This window comes from Planococcus citri, chromosome 4 (genome assembly GCF_950023065.1).
Source record: "Planococcus citri chromosome 4, ihPlaCitr1.1, whole genome shotgun sequence".
Taxonomy (NCBI): domain Eukaryota; kingdom Metazoa; phylum Arthropoda; class Insecta; order Hemiptera; family Pseudococcidae; genus Planococcus; species Planococcus citri.
This window is the reverse complement of record NC_088680.1, coordinates 43,003,949-43,031,077: the sequence shown is the minus strand read 5'-3', so window position 1 is coordinate 43,031,077 and position 27,129 is coordinate 43,003,949. Positions and strand designations below refer to the sequence as shown.

General features: G+C 33.3%; 1 long non-coding RNA gene across 1 annotated transcript; it reads left to right on the top strand.

The window, feature by feature from the left end:
- Positions 1-1,394: 1,394 nt before the first annotated feature.
- LOC135845899 (uncharacterized) lies at positions 1,395-24,643 on the top strand. The gene is made up of 3 exons (XR_010558854.1): positions 1,395-1,645; positions 22,750-22,891; positions 24,518-24,643. It is a non-coding gene; the product is annotated as an uncharacterized LOC135845899 (long non-coding RNA).
- The last annotated feature ends 2,486 nt before the right edge of the window (positions 24,644-27,129 follow it).

The following is a 27,129-nucleotide window of genomic DNA, read 5'->3' as shown; positions in this document are numbered from 1 at the left end:
AAAGCATGGCATGCATTTAATTAATTTCAATTTTTTAAATTTTCATGAAACTTTCTCTGCTGATGAACTTTTAATTTTCAACTTCCTCCTTAGATATTTAAAACAGATAGATAGGTATAATAGACATCATTTTCCCGCACGGATTGATTAATTTCTTTCCTGCAATTAATTTCTATAATGAAAAATTCGTGATTTTTTACTTTTCAGTAATAAGTTAACAAGGAATTAATCATTTTTATTTAGCCTACCAAGCTACCTATGTTTTTGATTGATTAAATAAAATAATTGTGAGAAAAGGGGGAAAATGGTGAAAATTAACTGTCAAAATTTCAACTAGTCACACTGCTCGCAGAGTGACATACCTATCATGGATCCATTGTTGAAAATTTAAAATTGTGATAATCAATCAGTAAAACCGATTTTTTATTGGTAGGTAGGTATTTTTTGTGTGTTTTTAAAATTTTTCTTAACGTATAGTTTGTGAAAGCTCATTTTTTTAAAAGATTTCGTCTTTTTTTCCAGAATCCTATGATGAGTATTTATTTACGTAATCATTTCTATCTTTCTTCTCAAAGAGTGAAGCTTTCGATTCTTACTTATGTTTATGCAATAAATGCAGTTAATGATACATGAGTATTATTCGCATTTTACACCGATGAACTTTCTTTGCAATTAGTAATGTTTTTTACGAGATGATAGGCCGTTAATATTGTTATTTGCTTCCTTTGGTTAAGTAATTAAGCTGACGTTAGCTAAAGAGTTCCATTTCATTAGTATAATAGGGAAGTTTGCCAGACGTTTCATGTCATAAGATCTTTATACAGGTTTTCACCCGAGTAATGCGATGAATTAAATTTTCAATAACATTACCTAGATACCTTTCCTCGTTAAAACAATGAAACGTAGTCGCTGAATGGGTCTTCTACGTTGAACAGCAGAGTAACATTGTATTAATGGAAGTGGAGATGATAATTTAAAAGATGGATGAATGAATATAGAGCAGTACCTACCTGGTAATAATTTTTAATTCTCGTTGTTTCTTCGCAATTTATTTTATTCAAGTTTATTAGTTTACACCCTGAAATTTTAATAATATGCAACCGTACGTGCTGTACTGGGTAGGCGCTGATTAGTGATTTGAAGCAAAGGCAAAGGCAAAATGGACCAGGAACAATTCCTTCGATGAAATAGAAACGAGTCTGAGTATATCAGTTCATCTAGACCATGATATAAACTTACATTGAATATCCTCACAAGTCACAATTCAAAATTTAATAAAAAGAAAAAGCTCAAAAGGCAACATTTTTCTCAACATAAAATTTCTACAGTAAACATTGGCAACACTGCGTTTTTCTCCTCGAATCTCGTGCGTTGGTTTTCGTTTCGTTCGCCGCATTTATTTCTACATTTCTCACTCGTCCCTCGTGTGTGAATCGTCGTTTGTTCGCGTATTTCGGTGCAGATTTGGCGCGATTAATTTTATTCATCGAATTTTCGTCTCGTCCGAAATATTAAATTAAAAACAATAAATCAATTAAACTATCGATATAACGATCTGTTTTAGTTTCAATTTTCGTAGTACTTGGAATACTTCAACCGGTGGTAAATTTTTTGTGTTTACAGTGCTGTTTTGCATTAACTATCGGTAAGTTTTTATTTTATTTTCGAATTATTTATACGAATTAAAAAAAAAATTCGTGTGATGGATGTATGTATTATTTTATTATTTTAATCACTTACCTACGTTTGTATATCAATTATTTCAGTGTGTCGGTATCGGTTGGGATTTTATGTTATTTGCATAGATGTGTAGATTTCACGTCATCATCGCATTCTCACATGTTTTCACATTTGTTTTGAATATTATGCATCGAGTGGTTTAACGTATAGGGACGTTGGAAGCTTGATAAGGTGAAAATTGATACTTTCGTTTAATTAAATTCGTCCTTATCTTTGTTTATATTTTATATATTTACAGAATTGTTTGGTCGGCGAATAAAGTATGTAGAGAGTAATAAAACTGGTCATTAAAACGCATCGATATCAATCGCACATGAATCTCTTTTTAAACTGCATCCGTTTAATGTTTAATCATAACATTAACACGTATAGAATCTACGGTTAACATCTTGTAAGTTTAATGTGGTTTGGTTACCAATCGTTAAGAAATCCAAATCCAGATAATGGACTAAATTTTGATGAGCATTGCGAAGATGACCGATGTCTGTGTTGAAATGTATTACATACATGATTCATTTTCTACATGACAGTATTTTTACCATTGTTATATAGGTGGGTGAATCTTCTAATTCATTCACTTCAACCTCGAATAAGTTTATCTCATTTGAACATAATCCAGACGTTAATCTTGGAATGATCGATTTGCATTCAACGTACGAGGAATGGTTTTGTTCTGCATCGTCGTCGTGATGATTCATATTTTTTAGAATTTCCAAAATAACCTGATAAGGTTTCCTGTGTTTCCTATTGTTGGATAAAGTCTGTTCTCTTGTTCTGACTTGATTCAGCTACCTACTTTAATGCACCAACGTGAATGAAAATCTCTGATTGCTTTGAAGTTTGAATATTGGCCATTGGGTAAACTGAACTGAGAACTTGAAGCTGTAAGATATGAGTCTATTTTTTGGTTTCTTGCAGAGTCAAATAATGGTTTCCGAGTTCTAATTGAGTGATTGGTAGGCTGATAGGCACAATTTTGATTTCAAATCGTCAATGGAAAAAATTGTTCTATCTTTGGTACCTAGTCGGATTGATGAGAATATTCAAATCAAATTCAAACACATAATTTTGGATCATGGATCTACGAATCCTTCTTATCTTTCATTTGGATCGTCGATTTCGATTCACTTTCTGTTCATATTTTATAAATCTGCTCTCCTTATAGGATGCTTTAAACTAAAGAATCAGCGTTGAAATGAAAAAAAAGGCAATTTCGTTGATATAATTCTTCCATCGCCTATGTTTCGTGATCTCATACGAGTCGATGTTTATTTTATACGCTGCTAGTAAGCATTTTACTAATCTTATTGCATATTTTATGGCAGTCTTGTTGATAAGAACTGCTCAAGGATATACTCGAAATTGGGTTTTGGTTTAGAAATTTATGCGAGAAAAGGGCTACGATTCATTTGTATAAGTTCGGTTTCTTTGTGAAGTTTAAACTTTGCGGTTGCCTGATCGGTTCTATAGTGGTCGGCTAGGCGAATAGAAAGCGTGAAAATTGAACGAATTTTTTACCACCAAATGATACCGCACAATCGTTCTATATGTGACGTCAGTGTTCCTCCAGTAGATATACCTACACTTACACGTCTTTACGAGTAGGTAATATTTCAAAAGGAAATTTTCTACTGGCCTTAACAAACTCGTAAATGGCGAATAAAAAAGCCTCAATGAAGACGAAACCCTACCTGCGTCCTGCATCTAATCAAATGATTCTCATTTCACTATTCGTTAGTTTTTTCCTTCTTCTATGGTCTGCTTTTATATCGTTTAAATGTTGTTATAGTTTCTTATTATGGTTTCTCAACTTTAAGGTGGAACGAAAATTAACTTTTTAAATGGTTTACATGAACGCCATACGCCATACCTATTGTGCATCGTGTAATGAGATAAAAAGAGTAATCTTTTTAAGTCGAGTAAACTTTTTCTCCCCCAGTATTGGGTGTTAATTAAAATGTATCCCAAGTTGAATCATTAATTTGCTATGTACTGCGAACTAGGCATCTTATACCTTTCCAGCTATGATATCCTTTCGTCGGAGGTTAAATTTTAGTAGTTTTTTTCTCCTTTTCTCACCTCGCACGTTTGCCAACGAGAAATGTTGTTATGTTTAATGACCGTTTTATGGAATGAATTTTCATTTAAGAAAATTTCACCTCTGGGTGATAATTATTTTAAAGTGAGTCTGATTCTAAGCTCTAAGCTCTAATGTCTGTAGCCTTTATTAACGTTAAATCAACGAGGATCAAGCTTGTCTGATACCTTTTAGCGACATGAAATTTTATTGAAATTCCTACTTACTTCGGATACCTATCTGTACCTACCTTTGCCTGACCTATAAGCCCTAATGTGACGAATTTTCTCGGATCCTCGTTCATTTGCCACTTTCCTCTTCTCTTCTATATTCATTCTGTGAAATATAACGTTTAGGTACCTAACTGTATACTGTATGTTTTGAACCATGAATTTGATTTTCTTTATAAAGACGCAGAGAGAAATTTAGCTACGTACGGTATTTGCATCTCGCAATATTGCTTTTGAAAATTTCTCAGCTCACATACAATTACCTACTTATGGTTCTTTTTCATTTTTTTTTTGTTTTATATCTGTGGTCTTTTTATTGGTGTTTGCGTGTTTTTCTGTCTTTGTATGTACAGGTAGGACAGATTTGAATTCGTCGATAATAAATTGTAATCTGTGACGTGAAAGTTTTTCGTGCGTAAATAATATGATTCTTTGGACTTAGGCTGTTCCTTTTCCACGTTCCACGTACATTTCTTTTCAACATTTGCGGTTGTATTATTTCGCTGTACCTAATTGATAAAAGAGATTTCTATTTTTGAAACTTTTCAATTTCAAATATCTGTAAAAGGATCCGAAATACTGGCGAAATTAATACTTTTGTTATGATCCGACTTTCGGAGCTTGTTATCAAGAACAAAAAGTTTGCTTGGATGGGATTTTACGAGTATATTTTTAACGACTTTATAAACGAAAAACGAGCTGGGTTTGATGTTATATTGAATTTTTTTCCTAATAAGGCTTGTTTTTTTTTATACTTATATTTTTACAGGAGATTTACGAATTTTGGTTTTTGTTTCGTTTTCTTTTCAAATTCCTATCTATGAAAAAGAGGAGACAGAAATTCTCATAAAGGGTGTTTGTGTGTTCGAATTGTAGATGTTGGTATTATAAACTCGGAATTTTCTGAAGTTCTTTTGAATATTTCGACTTTATTCTTCAATAATTATTTTAGGAATTCTTTCAAACAGCTGATTGTATACCTTTTTTTATAGGTAGGTAATGCTCAAAAGAAATGTTGTAAGGAAAATATGGTCAAAAGTTTCAAGCTTTGAAGATATTTTAGGGAAAAGATGAATATCGAGTGAGTGAAACAATTCTTCAGTTATCGATTCATTCAGAAGAATGTTAGGCTCGACATGGAAAGAGTACTACTTATTGCTTAAAAATTCAAGATACCCTTCTCACGAATCGAATTGTTCAATGTTTTTCGTTTAATCGTTAATTAAGTACGTGCTTGAAATGTTTAAAAAATAGGTATGGTGGATAATTTAGTTGACAGTTGACGTGTAATTGGCTTCTTTTCAAACTGATGAGTAGGTATTATTTTTTCTCCTGTGTAGCAAATCAATCATTGGATATTTAAATGGCTAGAGCCTTAATGTGTATATTTTTGATAAAGATAGTTTTGTGAAATCAAATCATTTTGTTTTTTTTTATCAATTTTTGACGAATTTTGGTTTTGGTTTATTTATTCATTTTTTATTTTTTCGAATGATAATGCAGAATCATGAAAACGATTTCGATTTGATTATCATTTTTTTTTTGTTTGAACGTGTGACATAATTATAATGATAATTAATTACTCAGATTTGATAATTTCATTCACTACCCACGCGTATTTGTGTCAGTAGAAAAAAATAGTACGTATTGTGATCGTGAGTGTTTTGTTATGATACGTTTTTATAACAGCACTTCAAACGTCACGATTTTTAAGTAAGTTTTTCAAAATTGTTTGATTCGTTCGAATTTAAGAAGATGAGAAGCATTATGAACTTCAAATAATAGGCCTGTACGAAAATTATTTAGAGTGAAGTTGCAGGGATGAGAAAATATTGTGGCAAAGAGGTGCAAAAATCTTACCTAAATTTCACATTTTCAAAAAAATTATGCCTAAAACTTTTTTTCCAGAAAATATTAGACTAGGTATTAAAAGGAGCAAGCTGATAAAAGTTTTGGAGAATTTTCAAAATTTCTCTTGCAGTGTTTTGAAAAAAAAACAATTTTAAATTTGCACGCTTTGTTGAAAATAGATAACATTCCACTTCTATTTGCCAACTTTAAAAATCTGTATACTAAAAAATGACCAAGAATTGACACTCATCCGGGTACAAAGGGGTTATTTTAGAGGCTCCTAGCAGCTTTTAAACGGATCCCCTCTCCCTCATTAGAATTTCAGAAATCATAAGTACCAAAAAATGAAAAATACGCCTCAAATTGAGTTCTAATATAATTTTTTGCACAAAATGTCTTCAAAACAAAGCCTCTCTGTCCCTAAACATCAATTGCACTCCACATAAATACTTATGGCAAATTTTATGCTCTGCAACTTCAATTTTCTTTATTATTTTTTATTTTGTGGGACGTAAACCGATTTCTGTGAATATCAAACTTGAAAAAATTGATCAATTGAAAAAAACTGCGATGAATGAGCCCCTCAGTTACAGGGTTTTCGATGTTTAGAGGTCCTCTGGAGCTCTTTTAGCATTCGAAGGCATTGACAATCCCCATTCAAAACCACAGGCCAGTCTTTGCTTGTACTCACCGATCCCTTTTCATCTGACCTGTATTTTACCTAATCCAGAACCTCTTTTTTCGATCATTAATTTGAACAAAATTCACAATTCTTCAGTGTTCCCTTTTACCCAGTTTTTTTGCCAAAATTTCAAAACTCTTGGAGGGTGAGTATTTTTGAGTAATCCCCCCCCCCCCGAAAAAAACCTAAAAGTTTCAAACCATTGTAACGGGTGATATGAGTATCGAATTATTGGTTTTTGAAGGTGCTGATTTTATTTTTTAAAAGTCAAAATGAAAATTATGCATCCCAGAGGGTATATTAGCTGTAGTAGGTGTTTAAATATGGACTTTCAGAGATGCTGATCTCATTCTGGTGCTCTCAAAACCAAAACTAGTCCGCCAGAGTGGAATCAGGGACCAAAAGTTTGTAAAAAGCGATATGAGTGTCAAATTTAATGCTTGTGGGAACTTTTGGCATTGATTTTTAGGATGAAGTAGTTTTCTGCAACTTCTTAAAGCTAGACCGAAAAAGCATGCAAAAATACATCACATCACCAGCCAAAATTTCAGGTGCTTAAGTGCATTTTTCAATTTCTGATGAACTTTTGAAAATGAAATTGGAACAAAATGCGAAAAAATTTAAATTCTATCAAATTGATCGAGCAAGGTGAAATTTGGTATGTAAATATCCGATTTTCGAGCCCCCAAATCGATTCATGGAAATGGGTTCGCATTATTTTGAGTAGGTAGCTCAAGATTTGGAACCTCCAGCAGATTTTTTAAAATGGAATTTTCTCAAAATTTTACCTAATGAAGTTGAAAGTTTAAAAATTTACTTTATAGTTTATATCTACTATATAATTTCCACATGCTAAATCAATTGGTCGTGGTTTCAAGCCACCATGTCAGACTTCTTAAAATTTTTAATTGTAAAATCGCTGGAGAAAATATGGTTTACGGTTCCGAACCGACAAAATCCGACTCCGGAAAAACAGTGTGTACCTAATCAAAATTTCATCAAATAGAGTTATAAGGCCGAAATTCACTCTGCGAACTAATTTCATTACGATATGAAGTTAATTACTGCTGGATTTCAAGTCGTTTTGGAGCCTCCAGCGATTTTTTGGAAACTACTAGAGCCTCCAGCAGATTTTTGAAAATTGAAATTTCCGGTCCAGTGGGTCGCTAACAAGCGCCAATCGCGATTATACGTGCAAAAGTTGACTTGAATAGATTTTAGATACCGTTTTCTATGAATCCGAGGGGACGAGAAAATTTAATTTTTTTCTCAATTTTTGGCCATTTGATTCTAAAATTTACCAAAAATCGAAAAATGCACTTTGGGCCTTGAAATTTTGAATGGTAATGTATTTTTGCATGCTCTTTCTATTTGAATTTTTTCACTGCGAAGGTTTTTTTTGCCAGATAGGATAGGTACCTTTCTTGTCTCAGGTAACTAGATATGCAAAATACATACATAGGATGAGATACCCTAGAAGCATTAAGGGATTTCAGTCTACGGTGTAATCCCTTCAAAACATCTTCTTATACCTTTCAAAGTACTAATTTTCGAGAGGTTTTGCCTTCGCTTCACTCAGGCTTGTTTGCTCTTTTTTACAATTTCAAATTTTTCAAAAAAAATCATCATTCAAATGTCAACATTTTGAAGAAAAATAATAAACTTTTTATAAGTAGGTAACTCATCAAACAAAAAAACATTGCTTTTTATGGCTCTCGAACTTCTCGAAGTACTGATTTTCGAGAGCTTTTGCCCTCGCATCGTAAGGGTCAGATTGTTTCTCTTTTCCATAATTAAAAAATTCCAGACTTGAAAAAGAAATTAAAATTTTTACACGTTATATGAATATTAGGTAGAATTATACCTTTCGAATGACAAACTTGTTATTTTACGCAACTCTTACTTATTTTACTTTAAAACTCGTAGTTTTATTTCGAAAAATTGGAATTTTTTTTCACAAAAATCGTTTAAATGCATTAGATTTTTGTATATTTTTTAAAAATTGGTTACGTTGAAAAAGTTTTTTATTCGCCCAATTTCGTTACCTTTAGCAAAGAACCTTAAAGGTAAAAATAAAATCAAAAATTGAAATAGGCAATAAAATTATATTTTTGAGATCCGTTTGCTTGAAATTTTTTTGGGATGTTTAAAGACATTAGAAAAGCGAAAAATTTTGCCTCGCCCACCTTCTCTCCTTCTTAAAAAATCTCAAGTGTTTAAAAAACGTCCTGCTAAAAGTCCTGCTGAAGTCTAGATTTTTAATTTTGTTACAGACACTCTGCATAAAAAGAAAGGGAAATCGATCGTGTGGCCGGGGGGGGGGGTGAAAATATTTTGAAAGGTAGTGAAAAAGTAGTGATTTTTGGTCAACAAATTTCTGTAGACACCCTGATATTAGATCTGGAGTATTTACTGTAGGTCACGTCCTCCGTCCCTGAAAACATACTTAAATGTATCATCCATGATATAAAAAAATGTAGTCTTTGGTGAAAAACATGTGATTATGTGCCCTTTTTCAAAAAAAAAATTGTTGAAAATCAGCCGGAAATAATCAAATACATAACGTTGGGTTTGTTCAATTGAAAATCGAAGTGAAGATCTTTTTAGGATGGGATGGGAGGAGGGAGAGGGGCATTTGAACAAAACTTCTTGTTGAGTAAAACTGTTTTTAATGAAAAAATTCTTCTAAAATTACGTTTTTCTGAACATGTATTTTATATTTGATATTTGATATTATTGTTATTTTTCTAATAAAAAAAAAAAATTGAAAAATTTCCAATCCCGGCGAAATATTTGATTTTGAACTCGCTTCCTTCGCTCTTCTCGTACCAATATTATGTTTCACGGGTTAGTGTACTCGACTAATACCGACTTATTTTTTGAGCTTTTTAAGAAATGAAAATTCGTCTATCGTTTGAAAATCAAATTAACGAACCATATTACCCAATTCTGATTAATTTGGTATCTCTTGGCAGAAACTTTACGCGACTATTTCAACGTACCTACTTGTACCAAAAAAAAAAGGAGTTTGATAAAGATTCGACGATCGAATAAACAGTTTCTTCCTTTTTATTGCATGTATCGAAATTACAAACCGTTCAATTTGTCTGCGACGCGAATAGCGAAAAGAAAAAGAAGAAGGGCGAATTGTGCATAAGGTGGAAAAAAAAGAAGAAAAAAGTATAAAAAAATAATCAAGGTGAAGATTACCTAATTACGGAATTGGCATTCGTTTACCCGAGCTCTTTTTTTCTAGTATTAACCAGATAAGTCGAGGTGAATTTTCGTTTAATTGCCGCTTATTAAACGCGAAAGATTTTTTTTTCTTCTCGTATAAATTTTGACACAAATATAACAACAGTGTTCCGCAGCAGGATGGTTGATGATGGAATGTCTACCTCTGCGTGTTTGTGTTTTGGTAATTTTTTTTTTAGTACCTGAACCGCGATGAGGCGCCTCGTCGGTGTATTTTTTGATGGTTTTTTTAAAGTCGTCGATGCTTAATAGATGCGTATGCGTACCTCTACCTAGTATAGTACGAGTACATGTGATGTGTGTAAAACGAGTGTAAATATTTAACGTTTTTGCGTATGTACGTAGCGTATAATACGGGTAATATATTTCACGCTGGCGTACCTATTCTTAATGTTGTTTGGTAAATTATCGTCGGTTTAACCGAGTTCAGTACTATACGTAAACCTATAGTCATTTAACGCGTTTTTAGATATTTCATTCGGAAAAAAATTACACCCGGAGCGAGAAAAATTTCAAACTTTGAAAAAATTCACGTCCGCGTTCGGCGAATTTTTTTCTTCTTCGACGGAACGTTGCTCTCTGCGAGTGTCTGTGTGTAAACGAGATGAAGGCGGATGCCAATTTCATAATGAGCCTCTTATAACTATCGCCTTTCTAGTACGACGACGTATCGTTTGGCAACATTTTGTGAGCAGATTTTTTTCTTCTGTTTTAGTAAACCGAAAATAATTACTACGTGTAATCATTGTTTATGTGTGTAATTTGTTCGACAAAATTAACGTTTTGTTCGTGATTCAGTTCAGTGTCTGGATACTCGAACACGTGATTCGAGGTCTCCCCCCCTCGCCCAACCTCTCTGTACTATAGAGTATTCCTCGACGACTCATAATTTTCAGATCAATAAAAAGAAGCAAAATTCGTCGAAATTTTCGCAATTGTTTAATTTCTGAAACGTAATTCGAAAATTTTCTACGATTGAACGATTTGTTGTATAGGTATTGTTTATCGTTGAATTAGTTATTAGTTTGGGTTACCTAAACAAGAGAACAGACGAGATATAGGTAAACCATATCTACCTATATTACCTACGCTACGTGTTTCAATTCAAAGGTTGAATGAGAAAATAAATAAATAAAACAAACCAAGGGCATAAAAAGTAAGCAAACTCGACGTAGTCTATCAATTGATTTTTTAACCTTATTATTTTGTAGGTACTTTTTAACCCTTAATTTGACGCGCAGCGGCGGCTTTTAGGCGCTTTTTTTTTACTCCCGACGAGTATTTTTTCCAAGTGTATTATATCCTCTTTTTGTCTCTTCTCTATGGCCTTTATCGATATTACGTACCAAAGGGAATTTCTATCATACGAACTTGCACTCTGCTGTGTCGATGGGGGCGATGGCGTTTTGTTGTAATAAAAGAATAAAAATCATTCGTGACCAACGTCGCTCGGTCTAGTTTTTACGTCTTTAAAAGCTCGCAAGTGGAATTTTTGGCATTGAATTAAATTTAGATACTGTTATACGCAATGTTGAACTCTTTTCATCGTCGTCTATACTATTTATGTCGTATAAAAGATGAATCGGTCTGTGTGAGTGTGCCAGTCCAGCAGCCTCTCTATGTATCGACGAGGCAATGCTTGCGGTTTTCTCTTTTCGCAGAAAGTTATGAGAAGTGCATTGGGGAAGGTGGGGAGGGGGTGTAAGTAGAATTGAAACTTTTCTAACTTGGATTTTTGACTTTCTTTGTCGGAATAAGATTTTCATTTCGAATTAGACGTCTTCGGAATAGGTGTGGATTTTTTGATTTCTTACCAAAAATGGTTTGGGATAAGTATTATGAAAGCTGGAAATTAAGGAATAGTGTGAATGACCTTTAAAAAATGTCGGTTTATAAACTGCACACTTGGTTATTCCCCATCGCTTGTAGAATATGCAAGTTTTATAGTAAATAATATTTTTTTCAAAATTTTACAATTCTTTTTGATTTTTTCTAATGAACTTTTGAAAAAATGTTGGCAAATTTTTAAATATCTTTCTTGAATTACTTTTTAAATTCTCTTTTAGTTTTGAATACCTATGGATAAAATGTTTACTGCGTTATTTTGAGTTCTAGACTTGAAATTTGTGAGCCATCTCTATTCTAAAACTAGGAAAAGCAAGAAAATAGGATTTTTGCATTTTTATCCCAAAATTAGGGAGTTTTGACGAATAAATCTTGCCACCATATGGACATCAAGCCATGTACATTTCCACCAAATGTATCTGCTACAGAATGTAACAACACTCAAATACCAAAAATCACAATTGACTAAGTTAGACAACTTGTTAAACAAATTAAAAACAAGAAGTCACCTGGATATGACAAAATCGATGGAAAAATCATCAACAAAGTTCCACCTGGACTGATTTGGTATATCACACAAATTTTTAACATGATACTTACTTACGACTGGATTCTATCCCAACCAATGGAAGTAGGTACACAGAAGTCATTCTCATCCATAAACCAGGAAAACCAGAATATGAAACCTCATCATACAGACCTATCAGCTTATTGCCAATCCTATCTAAAATCTTTGAAAAACTAATTTTACAAAGGCTTAAGATCAATTCTAGTCCCTCAGTGGTACCCAGTTCAAACCCAGCTACAGAGGCAAGCTTGTCCATGTAATTAAAAATCTTTCATGCAATTATCAACATTACACACCAAGTACTGGGTGACTACCAGTTATTAGCCGAGCTAACAGATAATGCACAGCATCTGTTAGCAGAATCAAAAAGCTGAAACTGGTTTCAGTGTCTATAGAGGTCAACACTGAGGAGCTCACGGTCTCTAAACTACTTGGCTAGCTCCAAGGTGCTTATGTAGATGTCATTAGTGAGCAAGCGGGAAACTACTAGTGGAAGCTCAAAAATAAATTTCCATGAGATACATCATCAATGCGATAGAGGTAACACCAACATACAGGATGTTAGCCCTAAATACCCGATTCGGCATAAGGGTACGCGTTGATTTGTATGCGATACCACCTCGAGTGGTTATATGACTCGATTCGAAGACCAATTCTGGAAAACAGAAGGCTGATTCCAAACCACCAATTCAGATTTTGTTTGAAATGCAATACTATTCAGCAAGTACATCGTCTCGTCGAAAAAATTAACAACTCTCTCAAAGATAAAAAAAATTGCGCTGCAGCTTTTCTTGATGTAAGCCAAGCTTTTGATCGAGTATGGCATGCTGGTCTCTTAATGAAACTTGAAAACCATCTTCCAGACATACTATTTAATCTTCTGGCTCACTATCTAAGTGATAGAAAATTCGGAGACAATTTCGACGATGCTTTCTATGACTTCAGAACAATCCGAGCAAGAGTACCAGAAGGAAGCGTATTGAGCCCAAATGAAAAAGTTTCAAAATCACATTCCAGATCAAAAAGTAGTGAAAATATTGAGAAATCTAATGAAAAATTATCGAAGTACAGAAATTGTCGCTAAATATTAATTTGAAAAGTACAAATATTCTCTTTTTTTAAGAATGCTATGTAGACAATTTTGAAATGAAAACTTGATCTTACTTTTTGAAGAAAACGAGACAGAATTTTAATAACATCTACAAGTGAATAATTTGCAAAAGTATAATTTATTATAGTATAGATACGTACTTTTGAAGAATTTTTTTCCAACTGGCTACACTCCCTTTTAAACGGTCCTGTTGCAAAGTCCTGACTTTTGCTAAAATTGTTAAAGGTTTCGATTTCTGCTAAAAACAGCAAACAATTTTCACTTTTTAGCAAAATTTTCCAATGTTGTCGTTTCTGCCTAAAAATTGCTAAAAATTCCAAATAATCTTAATTTTTTTCAAAAGTTGTACAAAAAGTGACAATGGAGTCTTACCTACTTTATAGACAAAAAGTGCAAAAACGTTACACCTTGTGTCAAAAATTGACCGAAAAATTACGTTTTTTTGCCAAAAAGTTGCGAAAGAGTCTTAATTTTCCAACAAAAAGTCTGCAAAAATCACTTTTATTACTTAATACGTTTTGTCGGGTAATTTTTCTAGTTACCAGTAGGTAACTTTCTTGGAATGTACCTAAGTATTGTTCTTTTTTTGTGATTTTTCTGTATTAAAATGGCCAGGTACTTTTTCAAACTTTTTTTGGTTATTTACAGTTACTTTTTTTGGGGGGAAGGAGAGAATTAAATATAGCCCTGCATTGACCAAACAATTTGAATTTTTTCCATAATTGTTGAGATCATTTGGACATGATTTTCTGCTAGGCTCTTATCAAAAAAAAAAAAAAAAAAAAAGAGAAACGACCCACCCTTTGCAATGACTCTGATGGTTTTGAAGTTCAAATTGTTGTTTCTGGAGAAATTAGGTCTGAATTTAGGAATATTATTTTTTTAAAAACTGATTTATTTATCGAAAAATGTATTTTTTAAAATTTGAGTGATGGTTTCCAAGATTTTGTAGTAAAATTAGTTTTTAAAATTTGATTAAGTATCAAAAAATTTTTTATAGATAAGTTTCGGGCATCTCTCAAAAAATCTTGAAAAAATCGTTCAGTAAAAAACACTCCGAGAATCTTGTTTTTATTTTTTAAATGACTATTTTCAAGTTTTAACTCTCTACATAGTGATTTGAATTATTTAACGTGAGTTTCAAGAGCGTTGTTGGGTTAAAAAAAATTGAAAAAATTTAGTGTCGTTGCCCTCAGGTCGAGGGAGTTTTACCATGATTATTAGAGTTGAGCCTTTCACTGATTTCAGTACAAGAAATTTTTGAAAACAGATCTCCGTCAGGTTTCAAGTCAAATGTTAATGATATTTTTCAAAGTTAGTAAATTTTTAAATTTTTGGTCTGTTCTTTTGAGTTGAACCTAACGTCCTAACTGGAATTTTTTACCTGTATAGTCTAGAATGAAGTTTTATCGACTTGATGAGTCAAACAAAGGTCATACTCTTTCATCAAAAGCTCTTGGGTGCTCTTTGGTTTTGAAATAATTTGCCTCATGTGGATTTACCTATTAAGTTGTTTTATTTATAACTACAATATTAGCTTGTATAATTTCTCCCTTTTTTTTTCTTGTTGAAAAAATATGTTATTAGAAATTCCTCTTTCATTTTCAAGCCGTTTTTCGCCAAAGCAGAATAATTTTCATTCTTCCCAAGGTCAAGTTAATACGTGTACAAGAATTACGGCTAAAAAGACGTACTTATCATGTATTACAAGTTGAATTTTATAAGCTTAAAGCTCGTTGGAAAAGCTGTTATTTGGAGTCGTGCTCTCGAACTCGTACTCGTGTGGGCCTACACGGCGATTACCAACACTTCACGCAAATCGATCGTTAGAGTAATTTTCTCGATTGTGAGTTTCTCTCCTCTCTCATTTCGACTGTATTCGTATTAATTTAACAAACGAGTAACATTCCTATTGCTATCAGTGTTTTGTGTTTTGGGAATTATTGAATAAATAATAAGTTTTATTTGCCATGTTCAGTTCACCGATGAATGGCTCGCAATTTTCTATGCGATGCTCTTTTTGCGGTAAATTTGTAATCCGTCGAAGCGACGAGCGAAGTACGATAGAATCATATTATTGTAAAAGTGTGCGAGGATGTGTAGTGGCAAATTTCCGAATGTTGAAATACACTGGTAGAGATATTTGAAGGCTTATTAAAGTCATTTTTATCTTGGGTTTAGATTTTCCTCCTTTATTACGACGATTCTATGTAGAGAATTTTCTGTGAATTTTTCCCAAAAATTTCCGAAATAAGAATTTTTTTAATGTGTCTTAAGGAACTTGATGTGCCCCTTACTACTGCCAATTTTTAGATAATTTTGAACTTGAATTTTCTGCCTCATTTGTCAAGCTCTTTGAAGTTTTAAGTTGACTTTTTTGATCCTCTACACTAATTTACGCATATTTCTGAATATTATTCAGAGCCAATTGGTAAACAATCAAGAAGTATTATCTTTGATTTTACGCATCTGTTAGGTCATCTCGCTTTCGTTTAAATTCCGCTGTATGTTTTATATCCTCCTGCTATAAATAGCACGTCAATATCCCAGCAAGAAGATCTCCTCAGTGGTTTTGGAAAATGGTCTCGCTTCCATCTCGTACATCGAAGTAAAAGGCTGATTTGCGATCAGACCATTTGTATTTATGCGCTGCAACTTGCAAATGTGTGTGGTGCAACTTAATCTGAATATTTATGGAAAGTAGCTCGTCGGAAAATGTATTCGAATGTGGCAAAGCGCCTTATCAACGTTTTATTATTTGTTCGAACGAGAACGTGTTAGATAAAAAGCAGATTAAGAACTTTTTTTTAAACGTAATTGCACCGTTTGCACGGTAGATTTATGGAGAAGGCGGTCGCCCAGGGTGGCAGGGAATCGAAAGGAAGACGAAAACAAAACAAACACACTAAGCAGACGTAAATGGAAGAGAATATGAATTATTAATTTTTTCATTTGAAAATAACCGAAGAAGAGACGAAATACGGCAGATAAACAGTCGTAAAAAAATTTACAAACGCGGTTGATATCGATAATCTTACGTTCTTTGATAAGCTTTTACAACTTTCGAAATCCGATCTTTACAGCAAGGTTCGCGTTTTACCTAATACCTACAATATGTAAGCAGAAGTACATTTTCTTATACCTACCTATACGATACTCATCTATGTGTATTTTACATAGAAACTAACGAGCTCGTTCCGTATAAGCTAGGTTAATTTTCGTGTTTTCGACTATACGCCGAGGAGAATGATGATTCGGGTGTATTTGGTTTATGAAAAACTGGGTTAAAAAAATGAAATTTGATAAAACATTTTGCTTTAACAAAATCGAAGATAAGCTTGTTGAGATTTTTTCCCCTTTTGCCAATTACCGATAACCATTTTTTCCCTTTTGCCTCATTGGATTTAAGGATTGGCGTATGTTTGAGCGCGGAATTTGGTTTAAGCCGAAGGGTTTATGTCGAGTTTATACGGTTTTGAGCCGGATAAAATCGTACTGTCGCTACGTGTTCGTCCAAAGTAGCATCGTAATTTTCCATTTATGTAAAATTTTCATTAATTTTGTCAGCGAAAACGTTACATCGTTTAATACTTTTCTGACGTTTAATAAACTGCATCAAAGTCTTAGGTTGCCATTGTTTGAGCCTCATTCATCTTATTCATAGAATACTTAAACGTGCGTGTGGATTCGATTTGTACAAAACGCGTTCGTCGTTTGAACCATTCAGAACGCGATTTACGAGTCGTATAAAAGGAAACTTTAGCGAGAATTCTTGAAATTCCGTTGCCTCTTCTCTATATAAAGTGCTCATGCAACAAGCAGCCCTTACATTTTTCTATTCATTGTTATGCTATTGTCCAACTTCCAGCACGAATGTGCAGAATTTTTTGAAAATATATTATTCTCAAATATTCCCCGTTGGCCGTTAGTTATGCCAAAAGTATCGAAAAGTTATCATTTCTGAAACTGGGGGAATATTTTGGGATAGAGTAGTGTCAATTTTTTGGTCATTATTTCTCATTTCAATTTGAGAAAAATAATGGCCAAAAACTGATGATGACAATGATCTAGATCAACGTAGACTCTCATTTTTGAAACTGAGCCATTTTTTCGAAAATACCTCCCCTCCCCCCATTTGAGGGCCCATATCTCTCCTCCAGGGGCATCTTCAGAAATAAATTTTCTAGTAATAGGTAAGTACACCACTAGCAAAAGTTTGAGGTGCTGAAATGCTTTTTTAGATTTTTGGGGAATTTTTGAAAATTCAAAGGCCTATTTCTCATGAAAAAAATCAAAATTTGATCAAATTGACATTTACCATCTTTTGAACCCTTCCGATCGATTTAAGCACATATTTTTTTAAATCGAAAACTGCAGAATCTGAAAAATTACTGAAGGCACCAGAATGGTTCGAAACCATTATCAATGAACTCGGGGTAGTCGAAAATAGAGTCCAAATCAAATTTCAGCTTTTCATGTTAATCTGATCGAATTATGATTGTTTTCCCTTGAGAATAATGAGCCTATGAATTTTCAAAAATTTGCCAAAAATCGAAAAATGCAGCACCTGAAATTTTTGCAGGTGGAGTATTTTAGGGTCCTTTTTTGATTCCATTTTGTCCACTTCAAAATTTTTTGTACCGATGGATATATACCTAAAGGGAGCATCTATAAATTTGGATCGACTAGATTAGGACCAGTGAATTCACAAAAACTAGGGTGACGGATTGAAAAGTGTATTTTTTTGCTGGTACAAGTTGAAAAATTTTTAATTTTCAAACAATTTCAGAATCGTCAATTTTTTAAATACATTTCCAGAAACTTCGGCTACTTCCCCAAGTTGACCACCCGCATCGATTGCCACCATTTTTGTACCAATCTGGAGCCTCCAGCAGAAGTTGACTTTTCTACAGCAATTAAAATGGCTCCAGGAGGCGTTGTAATTAACTTCAGCCGCTGAAAATTTAATCGTGTCATAAGTTCGACATTCCAAATCGATTGAGCCCAGTGGATCAAAAAACCGAGGTGACGAGTTGAAAAGTATTTTTTTTTACCTGCTGAAAAATTTCAACGACTTCGGGAGCGATTTGAAGTTGCTGTAAAAAATACAACTTTTGCTGGATGCTCCAGTTTGGCTGGAAAATGGTGCCAAGGGCGGTCAATTTTAGTATACAAACCAAGTTTCAGATTTTTATCTCAATGCTTGCTCTTTTTGTAGAAAACTAATAAGTACTTACTTATGCCAATAGGCCATTTCCGCCATTTTGAGAAGTTTGCTAAAAAATGAAAAATCAACTTCAGCAGCTGAAAATTTGGTTTTGAAGTCTGGGCAACATGGTCCAATTTCAGCTAGATTGGAGTTGACGAGTTGTAAAGATTCCCTTATTGCTATTGTACATAGTTGATAAAAATTTTGAAAATTGTACTAAAATTGATCAGTGGGGTTGCTAATTTCAAATTCCAGGTGCTGAATTTCATTTGGACTCTTTTTTGTGAGATTTTCAAAAAATGGACGTTTCCAGAAATCGAATTGATCTGGGATTTATTCGAGCTGAATCGAATTAAATCAACTCAAAATAGTATTAAAATAGATTTTTACCACTTATCCAAAAAAAAAAAGTAAAAGGCATGTTTCAATCTGTATCACCGTGAGACAATTTGGGCCATGAGGGCTAAAAATAAGGGTCTCCTAAAAATTTTTCACATTCCCTCTCTCTTCTAAAGCAAGTATCTTTTTTTACCTCAAAAATTGAGGTTGAAAATGAGTTGCTTACAAAACAAAATTTTTCCAAAAGTTTTCCTCCGTAAAAAATTCAACTCCCGCCCCTCTCCAAAAAATTAATAATTTCGTTTTCTCAAAAAAAAAGTGATTAGAGAAGCTTCTCCTAAAAAAGTTTTTTTCAAAAAGAAGCTTCCTAAAAAAAGAAATTCTCCCGAATAAGAAGTTTCCTTCAAAGTTTAGATCAAGAACAAAGTTTGTTTCGTGACAAAAAAAATTCAGAGAGTTTTTTTTCTACAGAGAACGTTCTAGCTTTCCATATGAAACTTTTTTTAAAAGCGAAGTTTTCCCCTTCAAAAATGAAGTTTTTATTTTTTTTCAAAATTGAAAATTGCATTTTATTTTCAAAAATAAAGTGAAGTTTTCATTCTCAAACATGACGATTGCATTTTTTCTGCTTAAAATGAAGTTTATGAGTCAACCATTAAGTATAAAATTCTAATTGAAAACCATTTATACGAGCATTTTAATTTTTTCCATCGAAAAATTTAGTAAATAATTCTTTCAAAATCCAAATCGGTGCAATAAATTCTACTGGATTCAATCTACTTTCAGTCGATCCCATCGATTCGGTGAACTCGACCAGGAAATGACTGACTCATTCTGATACATCAATTTTAATCAATTAACTCGCAATCAAAATATTACGAGTAAATTGAAAAATGGGGTGGGAAATAAACTTCAAATTCTTATCTCAACAGCTTGAATCATTTTTTTTTGTATTTTTCGTAATTTGAGCAAAATTTGAATTTTCAAAAACCTTCTTCCTAATAGGTTCAGAGTAGGTAACCCTACCTACCTCACCTACCCCCATACACCTACATTCGAAGTGAATTGTCCGCAGATAAAGAAAACATTTCATCGAAAAAGAATCGAGGCAACTCGATCCTCTTCCTCTTAATGACATCGACAACCACGTACGAATAAATAGCTTTCGCACACGACAACATCAACATTCGACATCTGAGTACGGAGGGTCGAGTAAAAGAAGCATCAACGATGCTGGTTCTGTGTTCTTATTCTTTCTATTTCAAAGTCACAGTCGTGTGGCAAAAAGTAAAGAAATTCTATTCTAGCTTCTTTGACAGGAAATTCAGCTCAAATATATCTAAATCTCTGTGGCACATTTTAGCCGTCCAAGAAAACCATGTTGACTTTATTCGTCTGAATAGATTCTACGAGTTCCGCTCCGTCTTAATGAAGTTACGCCGGATGTCCCTTACAAATTCGTTTCTCGTATCGTACAACCGTACAGACTAATCGCTTTGACGATATGGACTTTTTTTTTGGCCTCAGAAAAGAATTAACCTTCTTGTAGTTATACTCGTACGTTGTTAAACATATTTATATATCGATGCATGCGCTGTGTATAAGATTATGAAGAAAAAGTTCAATTTCTTTCGCAATCTTGTATAAATATTTAACCATCGTGTTAACCTATCTGGTTCGATTTTTATACATAAACCATCGTAACACGATAATTCAGTCCATCATTTATTATACGTAAAGTATCTTTTACTAGCTCACTTCTATAAAACTTAATGCGCGTTACGTAAAATACACCTTCACCTCCATCCTCCATCCTACCCATGCTATGGAAGCTAGCGTGAATTGAAACGGTATTAATTCGATCCTTTTGCCTTTAATTATTAATTCTTTTTTCAACAAAAACCACAGCCTATAAGGTTCGAGGAAAAAAACTACCATGTGTGAGTAATTTACGTCGTGCTGTACAGAAAATTGTACTTTATACGACTATACATGTTTTACTTCACTTTATATTCTTATAAGGTTTACAAAATTCAATGTTGGAATGTTCGTACATCGAACTGAACCATTAAAAGGGCGAATGTTGAAAAGTCCCAATATCTATGCAGATAATCAAAGCTCTGCTTCATTGATCTTTAGAGAAAAAAATTAGGTTTCTCGTAAAGGACGTATGGACACAAATTAGGAACCAAAGAGCAAGAAGAGAAATTGTCGTACTTACATTCTTCTTTGAGGTATGAAATTTACCCATTCCTAGATCGAAGAGGCTGGCAGATTTCAACCTGCCAGGACATGAGGAAGTTGTAAAAATATCTCACCAAAAAATCTAGAAAAATGTCTAAAAAATCCTGCATCCAATTCCACCAAAATTGAAACGATGCCTATAAAAATTACGATTCGCGTTTCTCCGCTTTGAGGAAAAAATTAGCATAAGTTTATTTGCAACAAGTTACATTAGTAAATGTTTGCAAAGTGTAACAACAAATTGAAATCCTTGAAAGTAAATTTCCCGTATGTTTATCCTCAGCATATTTACTCTCGAGTTTTTTTTTTCAATTTATATAATTCGAGTTCATATGTGTATGGTTCGAGGTAAATAATGGGTTTAAAATGTCAACGAGACTTCATCATTTTTTTCTTCCGTTGTGAAATTTACTCCTGGCGCAAAAGCCGTAGCAAATAAAAAAAATTGCCGCGTATTTTACATCCTTGTTTTCGCGTACGAACTGTCAAAAATACGGTTTCTGAATGGTTACGTTTTATATGTACGAGTATGGTAAAATAAACATTACTTCGGGTACGCTATCGCTATACACTATACAAGTGTACAGGGTAGAAATCAAAGCAGCTTCGAGCATGCTGGAAAAATTCAATGTACTATAATGGGATATTTATATTTTCATTTAGCATTCGAAGTACCCGATTATACGACTAAGTAGATCTTGAATTGTAGCGGTGAAAATTATACAGATCTAAGTATACAAAAGGCGCCGAGTTTAATATGTTTTTATTGTAAATGACAGTTTCGTTTTCATAATTAAATAATTAAGACTCGCTTTGTCGTCTTCGTTATAATATTTGTCATTTAATTTGAAACATTGCAGGCCAGCAAACTGAAAACTTATTCGGATGATTAAAAAATAATTCGATAAAATAAAAAATGACGGTTGATTAGCATAATTTAGTAATAAAAGGATTTTTCCAACTGTTTGCGAAATGGCCCAGTTGACAAGTTCATTTTTTATAAAAGTTTTCGTTTTTTTTTCTTTTTCATTATTTGTTTTTCCACTCTTTCGTATACCCGCGTGTTTTCCCCTTCGACTTGGTTTCGTCATCGATTCGCTAAAACGTTTTATTAATTTCATTAAATACTTTTTTTATTGTTTGTATGGTACCTACAAGAAGACTCGAGAATAAGAAATATTGTTTCAATACCGGTGTGAAAGAATTTACGAGTACCTACGAATAACCTTTTGAAAAAATAGCGTTTTCGCGGTACCACGAATTCGACGAAAATGAGCAAAGAAGTTTGAATTATTTTACAATTTCATTATTATAAAAGCGAACTTTTCGTCGATGGAATTTTTTTTCTTACAAAATTTGAGACGAGTGAGATGAAAAGAGGCGAAAATATGGAAACTGATTCTGAACGTTAATTTTGTTCATTATTATTTGCGAATCGGCTGTTTTGTTTTTTAATACAAGTTTTCACATCTGTCGATGTCTTTTTAACGAGTCTATCTATTGTGAAATGAATTCCCTTTGAATATTAATGAATTTTCAATTCGTACCGAATTTTAATACAAATTTAACGGTTGTATTTGTTTACTTTTATGTTTCAGTATATACCTATATCTAACTCGTGTGAACTTTTATTGTGATTGGTGCGGTGCTGTGTGAACTTGAAGAACTTTTATTTATTCAGAAACTGAGGTTTCATTGTGTTCTGTATTCGACAATAAATTGCGGAGCAAGATCAAATCGGTGAGTGATTTTTTAATTTATGGGCTTGTATTTTTGAAAGTTTTTATGTACCTATTATGCTTGGGTCATTACTCAAATTATCGACATTTTTCTGAAAGAGTCAAGTGAGATGACTACAATAAATAATTAAGGACAATATCAAAGCGATAAAAGGTTTGCATATTTAACTTGGTTTGGTTCTGAACTGCCCCCTCCCCACCAGCCATTTACGTTCGCCCTGTTTTCAGTTCTCACACAAAAGTTGTGATGATAAGTACATCGCTTTTTTGTAGGGGGCAGACAAAAATATCAAAAAATTGCATTGAGAACTGAAAAAAATGAGAGAATTTGGGAGAAAAATATGAAATTTGACAAAAAAAGAAGCTTTCAAGCAATTTTGAGGGAAACAGGATTCTTGTTGGGCAAACTTTAATGACTTTTTTTTACCAAAAAAAACTATACTTCCTGCAGAGAATTTTGACGAAAAAAACATTACAACTTTTCGTCAACTCACTAAAGAAAAAACGAAAATTTGTTGACAATTTTGGCAAAAACCGGATTTTATGGGCGATCTTGACAATTATTAAAAATTGACACTTTTGACTTGGGTAAATTTGGCAAAAAAAAACCAAAACCTTATGGGCAAGTTTCGCAAAAAAAGGACTTTTGGATTTTGTTTAGCCATTTTGGAGCTAAAAGAGGACTTTTTAAACAGATAAAGTGAAATTAATTTTTTTTTGGATGTTGGTGGTGACAAATTTCCAAATAGGTACCTAGTGAAAAATTGCGCATTAGCATAAAAAAATTATCGTTCAATTTCCGCATAATGTCACTGAAATTGGAAAAAATTCAGTATAAAATGTTCAGAATGCGAGAATATTTTTCTTTTTAAAGTGAAAAAATCGATAAAAATGAGGTAAATTGCGAACAAATTGTGGTCATAGCCGTCATAGGATATTAAAATTGGAAAAATTGTAATTTCTATTGAATGAAAAAGTTGCAAAAATTACTTGTAATTTTTTAAAATTATTCAGATTTGATAAAATTGAGGTAATGAAGCTGAAATTTGGTTCATATTTTATTTTTCCTTTTTCAAATTTATTGATGATGTTTTCAAACTGTTCTAAAGCCTCAGCGGATTTTTTGATTGAATAATCGCTGCAGAAAATTTCAGAATTGAATAGACAAAAACAGATTTTGAAAATTTGTGTTTAAATCGAACGTAAAGGTCACAAAGACGATGCATTTGAATTTATATGGAGTTTTTCCCTTATCAGAAAAAAATTGAAAACAAACTAGAGGCTCCAGAACCGTTCTAAAATCATTACCACTTGATTCAGGAAACTGATAGAAGGGAGGAAAACTCTCAAGATTCTTACACTGGAAATTTCATAATTCGTGATCGAGGAATTTTCAGTTGAAAAAAAATCTGTTTTACGAGAGAAAATTTCATATTAAATCTGACAAAGCAAAATTTGAAAATTTTCTCCTAAGTCAATCGAAAGAGCATTTACTATGGCGAATCTTAGTTTATAAGCACTGGATTTTACATTGGGGTTTCATTTTTTCAATGTCAATTTTTTCTAAAATACTGAAAAATCTGAAAATCTGCTCTATTTTTTATTTCAATGTGATGAAATTCTGCAGATTTTTTCCAAGGACATTTGACCAAAATTGAGCAACTAAAAATTTTCCAAAAATCGAAAAAATATGCAGAACTTGATCCGATGGTGTATTTTTGGAGCAGTCAGGAGTAGGTAGGTATATCAGATGACTTTTTTGTGAATTTCTTAAAAAATTGTTCAGTACCTACAGATACTATGTAGTTTAAATGTAAAGATAAATGTTGATTATTAAATCGTATGATTTTTTTTCTCTTGAATTTTTTAGTTGGATGTGATTTTAAAATAAAACAGAACTTATATCAAATACTGTGAATGTAAACCCTAATTAAGCGCTGAAAACTCTACAAGAGCCGATTTAGTGGTTTATGGTAGATAAGGATTTGCCTATGTACTTTCAAAAGAGTTAATTGTAAAATAGGTAGGGTGGCCAAGTGGTAAACGCATCCGCTTTCCAAGCCAGAAGATAGGGGATCGAGTGTCCCCGTTGATGCACATTCACACCTGTTAAACTGTGCCAATTCATCATCAGGTTCAATGGTACCAGAAGAAACAAACAGATAGCGAAATTATCATTCAATGGTTGTCATTTGTGGCATGCTGTTATTGTAGATCGCACTGTATTCGTCTTCATCAAAAAGTACGCTGAAACCTTCGATAGGTAGAGGTACACAATCATGGTATGTAGTTGTACCGATTTGTTGTGTTGGTTTGGTAGTAGAATAGCATTCCACGCAGGAGTTAGGAGGCTTGAGGAATGAAAGATTCAAATAACAATTAACATTGAGGAATTGAGGTAGGGAAATTGATAAAGCAAGCCAGCCACCCTACCACATTTTGCAAACAAATAATGGTGATTAAATTTTTGAGAATTGGCAACCCTTTCCCATTACGCTCATCATCGATCTAAAAATTGGAAAAGTCTCTCTATAGCACGCCACAAATTATTGTTCCTAGTCAAAGATCCGATTGAACGAATGAGAAAAATTGTTTTCGAACAGGAAACATGGTCTGACAAAATAAAAATTTGATATCGCGAGCGTCGTAAAACTAAGCCAAAAACTTCCGACGTATTTCCATCTGTCCCCGTCCTTTTCGCCATCTCGCCATACGCGTATAACTCTTCTTCTTTTCTCGATCCAATCATTATAATTTAGCATCCCAATACAATGATAGATTACTCGTTCACCATCCGAACAATGAAAATACAATCGGAGAAAAAATATAGCCGTCGCATTTTCAATATTCGTGCATTTTATATTTTCGCAGCGACGATGTTCTATGAAATAGCAAATGCGAAGACCATTCGTCACAAACAATACCTATGCATACACGTACCTCTACAGTGAAAATACGATATTTCTTATCGCCGCAGCTTTCTGGCTTTGAAGGTGCTCATACGCGAATACACTAGAAGAGCCTACGATCGAGATGAATTTTTCACAGATTGTTCGATGAAGTGGAAAATTTGCTCATGAGATGTATCTCTATAATATCCTCTCGAAAGGTTTTTGATAATTTTTGAATTGTTCTCGACTATATTTCCGTGTACATATACCTAGAAGTTTTTACGTATATTGGTGCATATTTTCTTTTAAATACGAAGAATAAAAAAAAAATACATACAACGTTCAGTGTACTTATCGAGGATTTCCTCTTTTTAAAATGAAAGCATTGCACTCCGTGTAGCCAGCGTAGATGAGAGAGATCATACAACCGCGAATAGTTTTAGCAATAAATTTCTCGTAAATATCGTAATTTTTATTTGTATAGGTAGAAGCTTAACGAAGCAATTCTTTCGACGTTAATTTGCATTCGATTCATTCGAGTATTTATAAAATTGATACGTACAGTATACACAAAATTTTATAATCGGAAGACGATATTTTCCCTCCTTTTGAACGAACGTTGCACTGGCGGATGGGCCCTTATTCAAAATCGTTTATCTCGCAGATGATGAAAATCGATTAAAAAATGAGTATAAACGGACTTGAAAGTTTAATGAAATCTTAACTTAGTGTAAGCTGTTCGCGAATTGAAGCGCGTTTTAATAGCGAGATTAACGGTGAGAAAGTGGCAGGGGGGGGATGAATTTTCGAGCATATTTACGCGAAAAACGCGGAGAGAATTCGTCGAGGAGTTCACGGCAGACCGCAACATCGGAAGTAATTAAACCATCATCGGTATAGCGAACTCGAATGGTGTAGAATACTCCGCGACTATGTGTATAACATGGAAAATGTAATAAATTTTCTAAAACAAGCCACCGAATAGTACGTTCTCAAAAAGTAATTCAAACGAGCCGTCTCAAATCAGTGGGTTCAAAATGGAAGCGCATGTTGGAAATAATGCGTTGCCATTGTTGAGAAAACATGTACCTATGGTTTACTCCTTTTTGGGATGTTTAGTGATTTGAATTTTGTTCCTAATAACACGTGAATGAGATTTTTCCCTTCGAAAGAAGTATGGATGGTGGTGGTGCTTTGGTGGTACTTTTTGGTTTTGTTGGAAGGAAAAACTTTTTTCCCTCCGAAACGTTGTCTCATCGTCTTAGTGATTCTAGAGAATTTGTATTTAAGTGTAATGTTTTTAGAAGACCAATACTTGTATCTACTTTTGCGCGTTAAAATGTGAATT